The sequence below is a fragment of the Sapajus apella genome, unplaced genomic scaffold, assembly GCF_009761245.1.
Source record: "Sapajus apella isolate SASKATOON/1434 unplaced genomic scaffold, GSC_monkey_1.0 scaffold91, whole genome shotgun sequence".
In the NCBI taxonomy this organism is placed as follows: domain Eukaryota; kingdom Metazoa; phylum Chordata; class Mammalia; order Primates; family Cebidae; genus Sapajus; species Sapajus apella.
The window spans coordinates 2,192,980-2,205,618 of record NW_022437031.1 but is presented as its reverse complement, the minus strand read 5'-3'; the positions used below and the strand labels follow the sequence as shown (position 1 = coordinate 2,205,618).

The following is a 12,639-nucleotide window of genomic DNA, read 5'->3' as shown; positions in this document are numbered from 1 at the left end:
CCCTGTCTCCAAAAAAATAAATAAATAAATAAATAAATAAATAAATGAAGGAAGAAGAAAGAGAAGAAACAAAAGAAAACGAATAATAAAATAGACTGGTAATGTCAGCAAGATGGCAGAAAAATAGAAAATCAGAGAACTTCCTTCCCCCAAGGGGCACCAATTCAACAAGCAGAAATACACAGATCAACTCCCTTAAAGAGAAATTCAGAAACTAGTTAAAAGGCTCCTGCATCACAGACAAGCTAAAAACCAGCCACACTGAAGCTAGTAGGAAAATTCATGGTACTCACTTGCCATGGTCTCTCTGCCCAGCTCAGCATAGCATGATCAGAAGAAAACTCCCAATTCTTGGCTTCTTCCTAGAGAGGAAAAGAAGAAGGCTGAAACATATGTCCAACATGAAGATTTTTTGGGAGGAAAGCTGAGGAAATAATTTCTGTCTTTCCTGTATCTGGAAACTCATGAAAAAGTGTGGTAGGTTTAAGGTTACTGAGAACAAGGGTGAAAGTTTAGACAAAAAGCACTCACTCACCATAATCCCTCCTCCCAGCTTGGCATAGAATGAGAGAGTGAAAACTCCCAAGTCTCTGCTTCTCTCTAGGAAGGGAAAAGATTGTGGTTTGTGTCCCACATTCTGTCTTTTTGGGGGAACTGCTCGAGAAATAGGTTTGTGTCTCGTCTGTCTCAGAAAGCTGACAGGGCTGTCATACTCTAGATGTCTGAGGAATGCTGAAAACAAAAGAGACGTGAGTGATTTGTTGCTACTCCACAGGACATGCAGTAGAGAAGACGGAGGCAAACATAGCTCAAAGGTTTCTCCATCTGGGAGGGGAGACAGAAGAGTAAAGTGTGTGTTCGATTGTTACAGCTTTTTGAGGTCTGACCAAGAAACTTGTTTTACTTTAAAACAGACTTTAATCTATTTTACTAGATTAAAAACACTGATACAGTTCAGTACACTCTAGAAGCTTCGGGGACACTAAGAACTAAAGGGAGATGTGAACTAGCAAACCTCTTTAATTAAAAATTTGCATACACAAATCCAGAGAAGAAATATACACAGAAAATATCTAAGAGGACCCCAGAATCTCTAATTAGGGTGATTTGTGAATGTCTTTCCTTGTACAAAGCCAATCTATAAAGACTTGGAGAAATGGCCATTTTCTTAAATGCATGGATCCAACACAAAGGTACAAAGTAAACAAAGAAACAAGGAAATGGCACAAAGCCAAAACAACAAAATAAGTCTCCAGGAACTGACCCTGAAGTAAAGGAGGTATATGAATTATCTGACAAATAATTCAAATATCCATCATAAAGATGCTCACCAAGCTCAGAAAAATATAATACATGAATAAAATGAAAACTACAAATCAACTTAAAACATAAAAAGAGCCAAACAGAAAATTTTAAGCTAAATAATACAATAAGTAAACTGAAAAATTCACTAGACAGTTTCAACAGCACACTTAATCAACCAGAAGAAAGAAGCAGCAAATTTGAATCCAGGTAATTTGAAATTATTAGTCAGAGGAACAAAAAGAATAAAAGGGAGTGCAGAAAGTCTAAAAGGACTTAAGGGACAAAATCAAGTGGACCAATATATGCAGTATGACATTAAAAGAAAGAGAGATAAAGAGACAGAACATTTATTTAAAGAAACAAGAGCCTAAATATCCTAGAAAGAATATGGACATCCAAACTCAAGAAGCCCAACAGAACCCAACTGAGAGGAACCCAAAGGACTTCAAACTGACGACATTATGACTACATTGTCAAATGTCAAAGACAAAGGGAAAATTTTGAAAGAAGACGTGACTCATGATATACAAGAGAGTCCCATAAAACTATCAGTAGATTTATCAGCAGAAATCTTTCAGGGCAGAAAGGAATTATATGAACAATTTGAAGTAATAAAAAAATGTTAACCAACAATATATCCAGAAAAACTGTCTTTCTAAATAAAAAGGAAATAATTTCCCATATAAACAAAAGCAGCGAGAGTTCATCACCAATAGATGTGGTGAAAAATGCTAAAGTGATTCCTTTGAAGTTGACATAAAAGTTGATATAAATAGAAAACAGCACAAAGACAAATGAAAGTATAACCTCCACTGCCAAAAGTAAACATATAGACAAAACAAAATGTTGTAATACTGGAGAAGCTGGGCAAAATGACTGACTAGATGCAGCCAGGTGAACCAGCTGCCACTGAGGGACCATGGCAACTGGTACACTCCTAACAGATCTTCAGAGGTATGGCATTAAGAGTGGACAGAGGGAAGACATAGATGCTTGGCTGAATGAGGAGGAAGCTGAGAACAACGCACAGGGCTACGGTGAATCAGAACTTGTTCTTGGCCTCCAACAACTCTAGGGGAATGAGTGAGTTGAACTGGCAAGGAGCAACATGCTCTACAAGGGGTTTCTGGAATTCTAACATGAGGAGACCCCTCCACTACCATGGACACCTGATTTGGCAGGGAAAGTTATTTAGAGAAGTGGTAGGGACAGCAGTCCAGCTGGTGTAGAGCCCAGGGTGTTTGATGTGGAAATGTCTATAGGGGAGCACAGCCATGGATAGCCACCTTCTTAGGCTCAACTTGCTCCCATAGGAAACTTTGGCACTAGGGGAACTGTCAGACTTAAACTCTATAGAATTTTCTGGCCTATTACACAAAGCCAGTCCAACCTGAACACCCCTTGACAGTCCAACCTAAATACCCCTTGATCTGCTGGCCTCTCCCATGGCTCCAGCTTGACTGCTTATGTTGCAGTGTGGCTTCTGGTGCCCTGGGGGCCTACATTGTAAATCTTGCACTGGTGAACCATACATGACCAGAAAAGAGTTCCAGCAGAGGGTCCCACACAGATACATAACAGTCTGTCCCCTCCTACACTGCACTGCAGCTTCCCACAAGCACATGAACACACCCCACATTGCTTGGCTACTATGCATGTGCATTGATAGACCTTGCCTTCTCTGTCCCACCAGTGTATGTATGTGCATGTGGATGTGCACCTTGCACTGCAACTGCTGCCAGTGTGACTGCATTCTTCCTCCCATTCCCCAACTATACCGACATTGCAGTCAGAATCTTTGTGGGCAAAGAACCTATCAGCACTGCCCCATCAGCATCCTGCCTCTGTGCCAATATTGCTACTGGAATGAAACTAGGCTCAGAAAACAGAAGATCCTCTGCAACCCTGAGAGGCCATGTCCAGCTGTGTGAATGTGCACAGGGGCATACACAGTACTGCTCCTGCCAACACCCACCCCTGTGCTGACACCAACACTGGCATGACCAGGTGCATAGTAACAAGTTAGGGTTCCCCAACTCTCCAAGCCATGCTACCTCCTCTGCTCCTGCAAACACCTATATGGAGGCCTGCACTCTGTCGTCTGCTAATATCCTGTGGTAACCAACAAGCATGCACACCACAATGTTGCTGCTGCCACTGCTGGTAGGTCATGTGAACAAGAACAGATCCCACTGCCACAGTCCTATGAAATGCTTTGGCTGCTACCACCCATCAGAGTGAGCCCTGCCCCCCTAATATCTTCCAGAAACAATGTAAGTTGACTGTATCCACCAAATACTACAATCAAACTATCAAGGTCATCAAACAAAAGAAAAAAAAAATCCATAGGGCAGCAGCCTCAAAGACTAAAAGAACATCAGCCCACAAAGATGAGAAAGAACCAGCAAAAGAAATCTGATAGCTCAAAAAGCCAGAGTGCATTCTTCTCCACAAATGATCATACTAGCCCTCTAGCAAGGGTTCTGAATCAGGCTGAGATGTTTGAAATTACAGAAACAACATTAAGAATGTGGACAGAAACGTTACAGGAGCTGACAGGCAAAATAGCTTATATAGAAAAGAATATAGGGTATTCTGCCAAGATGGCTGAATAGGAACAGCTCCAGAGTGCAGTTCCCAGAGAGAGATATGTAGAAGGTGAGTGATCTCTGCGTTTCCAACCTAGGTACCAGGTTCATTTCAATGGGACTGGTTGGACCCTGGGTGTAGCCCCAGGAGGGCAAACCGAGGCAGGGTGGGGCACTGCCTCAACCAGGAAGTGTAACTGACTATAGGATCAGGAACATCCCCCCTGCCCCAGCACTCTGGTTCCATACCGCACTTCTCCCATAGCCTCTGCAACCCACAGAACAGGAGATCCCAACTGGGGTGAAAAGCCCCATGAGTTACCAGCACAGATATGAGTGGCAGCTAGGGACAGTGCCATGGGTTGTCAGCACAGAACAGGATGGATGTTTTGATTAGCACCAAGAGCACCTATGGGACAGAGCTACCCAATCCCCAGAAAGAGAGGGAGCTGAAAGCAGGGAGATAGGTGATATGGCTGGGAGGGTCCCACTCCCAAAAAGACAAGCAAACTGAAGCCCTCTAACTTGAGCATTTTGCAGCCAGGGCATCAGTTTGAGCTCCATCCGGGATGAGTGAGCTCGGTGCAGGGAAGGGCACCCACCATTGCTGAGGTGTGTCTAAACCTACCAGTGTAAACAAAAGCCAGAGGAAGATTACACAGCAACTGGACTGAGTCTGTGACAGCCCAGCAAGACCTCTGCAGGCAGACAAGGGACAGACTTCCTCCTTAAGCGGCTCCCTGACCCCTGTGTAACCAAAAAGATGCTTCATACAAAAGAGCTCTGGCTAAAACCTGGCAGGTGCCCTTCTGGGGTGAACATACCAGAGGAAATATCAGGCAGCAATCCTTGCTGCTCTGCAACCCCCAAGGATGATTCCCATGCAAGCAAGGTCGGGAGTAGACCTCCAGATATCCTACAGCACAGAGTTCTGACTGTTAGAAGGAAAACTAAAAATCAAAAAGAAATAGCTTCAACATCAACAGAAAGAACGTCCACTCAAAAAACTCATCTAAAATCAACAAACTTCAAAGATCAAAAGTAGATAAATCCACAACAGTGGGAAGAAACCAGTACAAAAAGGATGAAACAATCAAAGACCAGAATGCCTCTCCTCTTCCAAAGGATCACAACTCCTTACCAGCAAGGGAACAAAACAGGATGGAGAATGAGGTTGACAAATTGACAGAAGCAGGCTTCAGAAGATGGGTAATAACAAACTTCTCTGAGCTAAAAGAACATGTTCTAACCAAATGCAAAGAAACTAAAAACCTTGAAAAAAGGGTAGACGAAATGCTAACTAGAGTAACCAACTTAGAGAAGAACATAAACAACCTAATGGAGCTGAAAAACACAGCACGAGAACTTTGTAAAGCATACACAAGTTTCAATAGCCAAATTGATCAAGCAAAAGAAATGATATCAAAGATTGAAGATCAACTCAATGAAATAAAATGAAAAGACAAGATTAGAGAAACAAGAGTGAAAAGAAATGAACGACACCTCCAAGAAATATGGAATTATGTGAAAAGACTGAATCTATGCTTGATTGTTGTACCTGAATGTGACAGGGAGAATAAATCCAAGCTCAAAAACACTCGTCAGGATATTATCCAGGAGAACTTCCCCAACATAGCAAGGCAGGCCAACATTCAAATCTAGGACATAAAGAGAACACCACAAAGATATTCCTAAGAAGAGCAACCCTAACTTCAAACTATACTACAAGACTACAGTAATCAAAACAGCATGGTACTGGTACCAAAACAAAGATATAGACAAATGGAACAGAACAGAGGCTTTGGAAACAATGCTACATGTCTACAGCCATCTGATTTTGACAAACCGGAGAAAAGCAATGGGGAAAGGATTCCCTGTTTAATAAATGGTGTTGGGAAAACTGGCTATCCATATGTAGGAAGCTAAAACTGGACCACTTCCTTACACCTTATACAAAAATTAACTCCAGATGGATTAAAGATTTAAACATAAGAACACCATAAAAACCCTAGAAGAAAACCTAGGCAACACCATCCATGACATAGACACAGGCAAGGACTTTATGATGATTAAAACAACAAAAGCAATGGCAACAAAAGCCAAAATAGACAAATGGGATCTAATTAAACTTAAGAGTTTCTGCAGAGCAAAATAAATAATCATTAGAATGAACCAGCAACCAACAGGATGGGAAAAAATTTTTGCAATCTACCCATCTGACAAAGGGCTAATATCCAGAATCTACAAAGAACTAAAACAGATTTACAAGAAAAAAAAAATGAAAAGTGGGTGAATGATATGAACAGACACTTTTCAAAAAAAGACATTTATGTGGCCAACAAACATATGAAAACATGCTCATCATCACTGGTTATTAGGGAAATGCAAATCAAACCACATTGGGATACCATCTCACACTGGTTAGAATGGCGATCATTAAAACATCTGGAGACAACAGATGCTGAAGAGAATGTGGAGAAAAAGGAACACTTTTACACTGTTGGTGGGAGTGTAAGTTAGTTCAACCATTATGGAAGACAGTGTGGAGATTCCTCAAGGATCTAGAAATAGAAATTCCATTGGACCCAGCAATCCCATTACTGGGTATATTCCCAAAGGATTATGAACCATTCTATTATGAAGACACATGCACACATAAGTTTGTTGCAGCACTGTTTACAATACGAAAGGCCTGTAACCAATCTAAATGCCCATCAATAATAGAACTGGACAAAGAAAATGTGGCACATATACACCATGGAATCCTATGCAGTCATTAAAAACGATGAGTTCATATCCTTTGTACAGACATGGATGAATCTAGAAAATAGCATTCTCACCAAACTGACACAAGAACAGAAAACCAAACACTGCATGTTTTCTCTCATAGGTGGGTGATGAACAATGAGAACACTTGGGCACAGGGAAGAGAACAACACTCACTGGGCTAAATGTGAGGGTGGAGGGGAGGGGAAGCAGGAGTAGGGGGTATGATGGAGAGGGAGATAACCAGGAGAAATGCCTGATGAAGGTGATGGAGGGGTCAGGAGATGGAGAGAGCAAACCACCATGGCATGTACGTACCTATGCAAGAATCCTTAGGATGCAGGATGTGCACATATACAACAGAGCCCAAAATACAATTTAAAAAAAGGAAGAAAAAAAAAAAAAAAAAGAAGAGCAACACCAGGACACATAATCATGAGATTCACCAGGGTTTAAATGAAGGAAAAAATGCTAAGGGCAGCCAGGGAGAAAGGTCAGGTCACCCACAAAGGGAAGCCCATCAGCCTCACAGCAGATCTCTCAGCAGAAACCCTACAAGCCAGAAGAGAGTGGGGGCCAATATTCAACATCCATAAAGAAAAGAAGTTTCAACCCAGAATTTCATATCCAGCCAAACTAAGATGCGTAAGTGAAGAAGAAATAAAATCATTTATGGACAAGCAATTGCTGAGAGATTTTGTCACCACCAGGCCTGCCTTACAAGAGCTTCTGAAGAAAACAATAAACATGAAAAGGAACAACCAGTATCAGACAATGCAAAAATGTACCAAATGGTAAAGACCAAGGATGCAATGAAGAAACTACATCAACTAAAGGGCAAAACAACCAGCCAGTAACAAAATGGCAGGATCAAACTCACATATAACAATATTAACATTAAATATAAATGGCCTAAATGCCCAAATCAAAAGACACAGACTGGCAAATTGGAAAAAAAGTCACAACCCATTGGTGTGCTCTACTCAGGAGACCCATCTCATAAGCAAAGACAAACATAGACTCAAAATAAAGGGATGGAAGATTTACCAAGCAATTGAAGAGAAAAAAAAAAAAAACACAAAGGTGTTGCAATCCTAGTCACTAATAAAATGAACTTTAAACCATCAAAGATCAAAACAGACAAAGAAGGGCATTATATAATGGTAAAAGGATCAATGCTACAAGAAAAGCTAACTATCCCACATATATATGTACCCAATAAAGGGGCACCCAGATACATAAAGCAAATTCTTAATGATGTACAAAGAGACTTAGACTCCCATGCAATAGTAGGAGATTTTAAAACTCTGCTGTCAATATTAGACAGATCAACAAGACAGAAAATCAATAAGTATACCCAGAACTTGAAGGCATATCTGGACCAAGCGGACCTAAAAGACATCTACAGAACTCTCCACCCGAAATCCACAGAATATACATTCTTCTCAGCACCACATCACACTTACTTTAAAATTGACCACATAATTGAAAGTAAATCACTCCTCAGCAAATGGAAAAGAACAGAAATCATAACAAACAGTCTCTCAGACAACAGTAGAATCACATTAGAACTCGGAATTAAGAAACTCACTCCAAACCACACAACTACATGAAAACTGAATAACTTTCTCCTGAATGACAACTGATAAACAATGAAATAAAGACAGAAATAAAGATGTTCTTTGAAACCAATGAGAACAAAGACACAACATACCAGAATCTCTGGGACACATTTAAAGCAGTGTCTAGATGGAAATTTATAGCAATAAATGGCCACAAGAGAAGTGAGGAAAGATTTAAAATCAGTAATTCATCATCAAAATAGAAAGAATTAGAGGAGCAAGATCAAAAAAATTCAAAAGCTATCAGAAGACAAGAAATAACTAAGATCAGAGCAGAATCGAAGGAGACAGAGACACAAAAATCCCTTCAAAAAATCAATAAATCCAGGAGTTGTTATTTTGAAAAGATCAAGAAAATAGACTTCTGGCCAGACTAATAAAAGAAAAGGAGTGAAGAATCGGATAGATGCAATAAAAAAATGATAAAGGAGATAACACCACTGATTCCACAGAAATACAAACTACCATCACATATTACTAGAGACAACTCTATGCACATAAAGTGGTAAACCTGGAAGAAATGGATAAATTCCTGGATACTTACACCCTCCCAAGACTAAATCAGGAAAAAGTTGAATCCCTGAATAGACCAACACCACGGTCTGAAGTTGAAGCAGCAATTAATTGCCTACCAAGTAAAAAAATTCCAGGTCGAGATGGGTTCACAGCCAAATTCTACCAGGCGTACAAAGAGCAGTTGGTACCATTCCTTCTGAAACTATTCCAAACAATACAAAAAGAGAGAATCCTCCATAACTCATTTTATGAGATCAACATCATTCTAATACCAAAACCTGGCAGAGATACAACTAAAAAAGAAAACTTCAGGCCAATATCCATGATGAACATCGATGCAAAAATCTTCAATAAAATGCTGGCAAACTGAATCTAACAGCACATCAAAAAGCTTCTCCATCACGAACAAGTTGGCTTCATCCCGGGTTTGTAAGGCTGGTTCAACATACACAAATCTACACATGTAATCCACTACATAAACAGAATCAAAGGCAAAAACCACAGTATCAACTTAATAGATGCAAAGAAGGCTTTCAACAAAATTCACAGCCCTTCATGCTAAAAACTCTCAATAAACTAGGTATCAATGGAACATACCTCAAAATAATAAAAGCTATTAACGAAAAACCCACAGCCAATATCATAATGAATGCGCAAAAACTGGAAGCATTCCCTCTTAGATCTGGCACTAGACAATAATGCCCTCTCTTACCATTTCCATTCAATATAGTATTAGAAGTTCTGGGCAGAGTAATCAGGCAAGAAAAAAAAAATAAAAGGTATTCAAATAGGAAAAGAGGAAGTCAAATTGTCTCTATTTGCAGATGACATGATTATATGTTTAGAAGACCCCATCGTCTCAGCCCAAAATCTCCTCAAGCTGATAAGCAACTTCAGCAAAGTCTCAGAATACAAAATCAATGTGCAGACATCACAAGCATTCCTACACACCAATAACAGACAAACAGAGAACCAAATTATAAGCGAACTCCCATTCACAATTGCTACAAAGAGAATAAAATACCTAGGAATACAACTAACAAAGGATGTGAAGGACTTCTTCAAAAAGATCTACAAATCACTGCTCAAGATAATAAGAGAGGACACAAACAGAAGAAAAAACATTCCATGCTCATGGTTAGGAAGAAGCAGTATTGTAAAAATGGCCATACTGCCCAAAGTAATTTATAGATTCAATGCTATCCCCATCAAACTACCATGGACCTTCTTCACAGGACTGGAAAAAACCACTTTAAACTTCATATGAAACCAAAAGAGAGGCCGGATAGCCAAGACAATCCTAAGCAAAAAGAACAAAGTTGGAGGCAGCACGCTACCTGACTTCAAACTATACTACAAGGCTACTGTAACCAAAACAGCATGGTACTGGTACCAAAACAGAGATATACACCAATGTAACAAAACATAGGCTTCAGATGTAATGCTACACATCTATAACCATCTGATCTTTGACAAACCTGACAAAAACAAGCAATGGGGAAAGGATTCCCTGTTTCATAAATGGTGTTGGGAAAATTTGCTAGCCATGTGCAGAAAGCTGAAACTGGACCCCTTCCTTACACTTTGCACTAAAATTAACTACAGGTGGATCAAAGATTTAAACATAAGACCTAAAACTACAAAAACTGTAGAAGAAAACCTAGGCAAAACCATTCAGGACATAGGCATAGGCAAGTACTTCATGACTAAAACACCAAAAGCAATGGCAACAAAAGTCAAAATAGGTAAATGGGGTCTAATTAAACTTGAGAGTTTCTGCACAGCAAAAGAAACAATCATTAGAGTGAACCAGTAACCAATAGAAAGGGCTAATATCCAGAATCTACAAATAACTAAAGCAGATTTACAAGAAAATGCAAACCCACTCAAAAGTAGGAGAAGGATATGAACAGACACTCTCCAAAGAAGACAATTATGTGGCCAAGAAACATATTAAAAATGCTCATCATTACTGGTCATTAGAGAAATGAAAATCAAAACCACATTGAGATACCATCTCACGCCAGTTAGAATGGCAACCATTAAAAAAATCTAGAGGCAACAGATGCTGGAGAGGATGTGGATAAACAGGAATCCTTTTACACTGTTGGTGGGAGTGTAACAGTGTGGCCATTCCTCAAGGATGTAGAAATAGAAATCTGATTTGACCCAGGAATCCCATTACTGGTTATATACCCAAAGGATTATAAATCATTCTATTATAAAAACACATGCATATGCATGTTCATTGTGGCACTGTTTACAATAGCAAAGTCCTGGAACCAATCCAAATGCCCATCAATGATAAACTGGACAAAGAAAATGTGGCACATATACACCACAGAATACTATGCAGCCATAAAAAATGATTGGTTCATGTCCTTTGTAGGAGCATGGATGAATCTGGAAACTGTCATTCTCAGCAAATTGATACAAGAACAGTAATCCAAATGTCGCGTCTTGTTATTAATAGATGGGTGTTGAACAATGAGAACACATGGGCACAGGAAGGGGAACATCACACACTGGGGTGTTGGGGGGTGGGGGCCTAGGGGATGGACAGCGGTGTGTGGGGGGTTGGGGAGGGATAGCATTGGGAGAATTCCAGAGGTAGGTGATGGGGGGATGGAAGATGCAAACCACCATGGCAGGTGTGTACCTTTGCAACAATCCTGCAAGAATTGCACATGTACCCCAAAACTTAAAGTACAAAATAAAAGTACATAACTAACCTGATAGAAGAGAAAAGATATGCTACACAAATTTCATTATACTATCATAACTATTAATAGCAAAATGGACCAAGAGAAAGAAAAAATCTGAGAGCTTGAAGACTGCCTTTCTGAAATAAGACATTCAGACAAAAATAAAGAAAAAAGAATGAAAAGGAATGAACAAAACCTCTGAGAAATATGAGATTATGTAAAGAGACCAAATCCATGACTCATTGATGTCCCTAAAAGAGATGAGAAGGATGGAAGCAACCTGGAAATTATATTTCAAGATATCATCCATGAGAACTTTCCAAACTTAGCTAGAGAGGCCAATATTTGAATTCAGAAAATGCAGAGAACCCACACAAGGTAATTCATAAGAATATCATTATAAAGGCATATAACCATGATATTCTCCAAGGTCAAAATGAAAGAAAAAATGTTAAAGCAGCTAGAGAGAAAGGTCAGGTCACATACAAAGAGAAGCACATCAGGCCAACAGTGGACCTCTCAGCAGGAATCATACAAGTCAGAAGATATTGGGAGCCAATATTCAACATTCTTAAAAAAAAGAAATGCCAATTAAAATTTTCATATCCAGCAAAACTAAACTTCATAAGCAAGCAAAATTCCTTTCCAGAAAAGCAAATGCTTAGGGAATTCATTACCACCAGGCCTGCCTTGTAAGAGCTCCTGAAGGAAACACTAAATATCAAAAGGAAAGATCATTATAAGCCACTACAAAAACACACTTAAATACATAGACCAGTGACAATAAAAAGCAACCACAAAAAAACAAGTCTGTATAACAACTAGTTGACATAATGACATAATAAAATCCAAACATATCAATACCAACCTTGAATGGAAATGGGCTAAACTCCCCAATTAAAAGGCACAGACAGGTAGCCTAGAAAAAGAAGCAAGGCCCAATGGTATGCTGTTTTTAAGAGACCCATCTCATATGCAATGACACCCATAGACCCAAAATAAAGGGATGGAGAAAAATCTACCAAGCAAATGGAAAACAGAAAAAAAGCAGGGTTTACAATCCTAATTTCAGAGAAAACAGATTCCAAACCAACAAAGATCAAAAAGGACAAAGAAAAGCATTATATAATGGTAAAG

General features: G+C 39.5%; 1 protein-coding gene across 3 annotated transcripts in view; it reads right to left on the bottom strand.

Moving 5' to 3' along the window:
* Window positions 1-12,639, bottom strand: part of ZC3H12B (zinc finger CCCH-type containing 12B) — a 504,463-nt gene that overhangs the window by 440,238 nt on the left and 51,586 nt on the right. For 2 of the 3 annotated variants that reach the window (XM_032255797.1, XM_032255798.1), the window contains exon 2: window positions 294-362. The gene's annotated coding sequence lies outside the window, so the exon portion shown is untranslated. Of the gene's footprint in view, window positions 1-293; window positions 363-535; window positions 4,884-12,639 lie in introns of those variants that run through there. The other variant, XM_032255799.1, reaches the window with a different exon arrangement.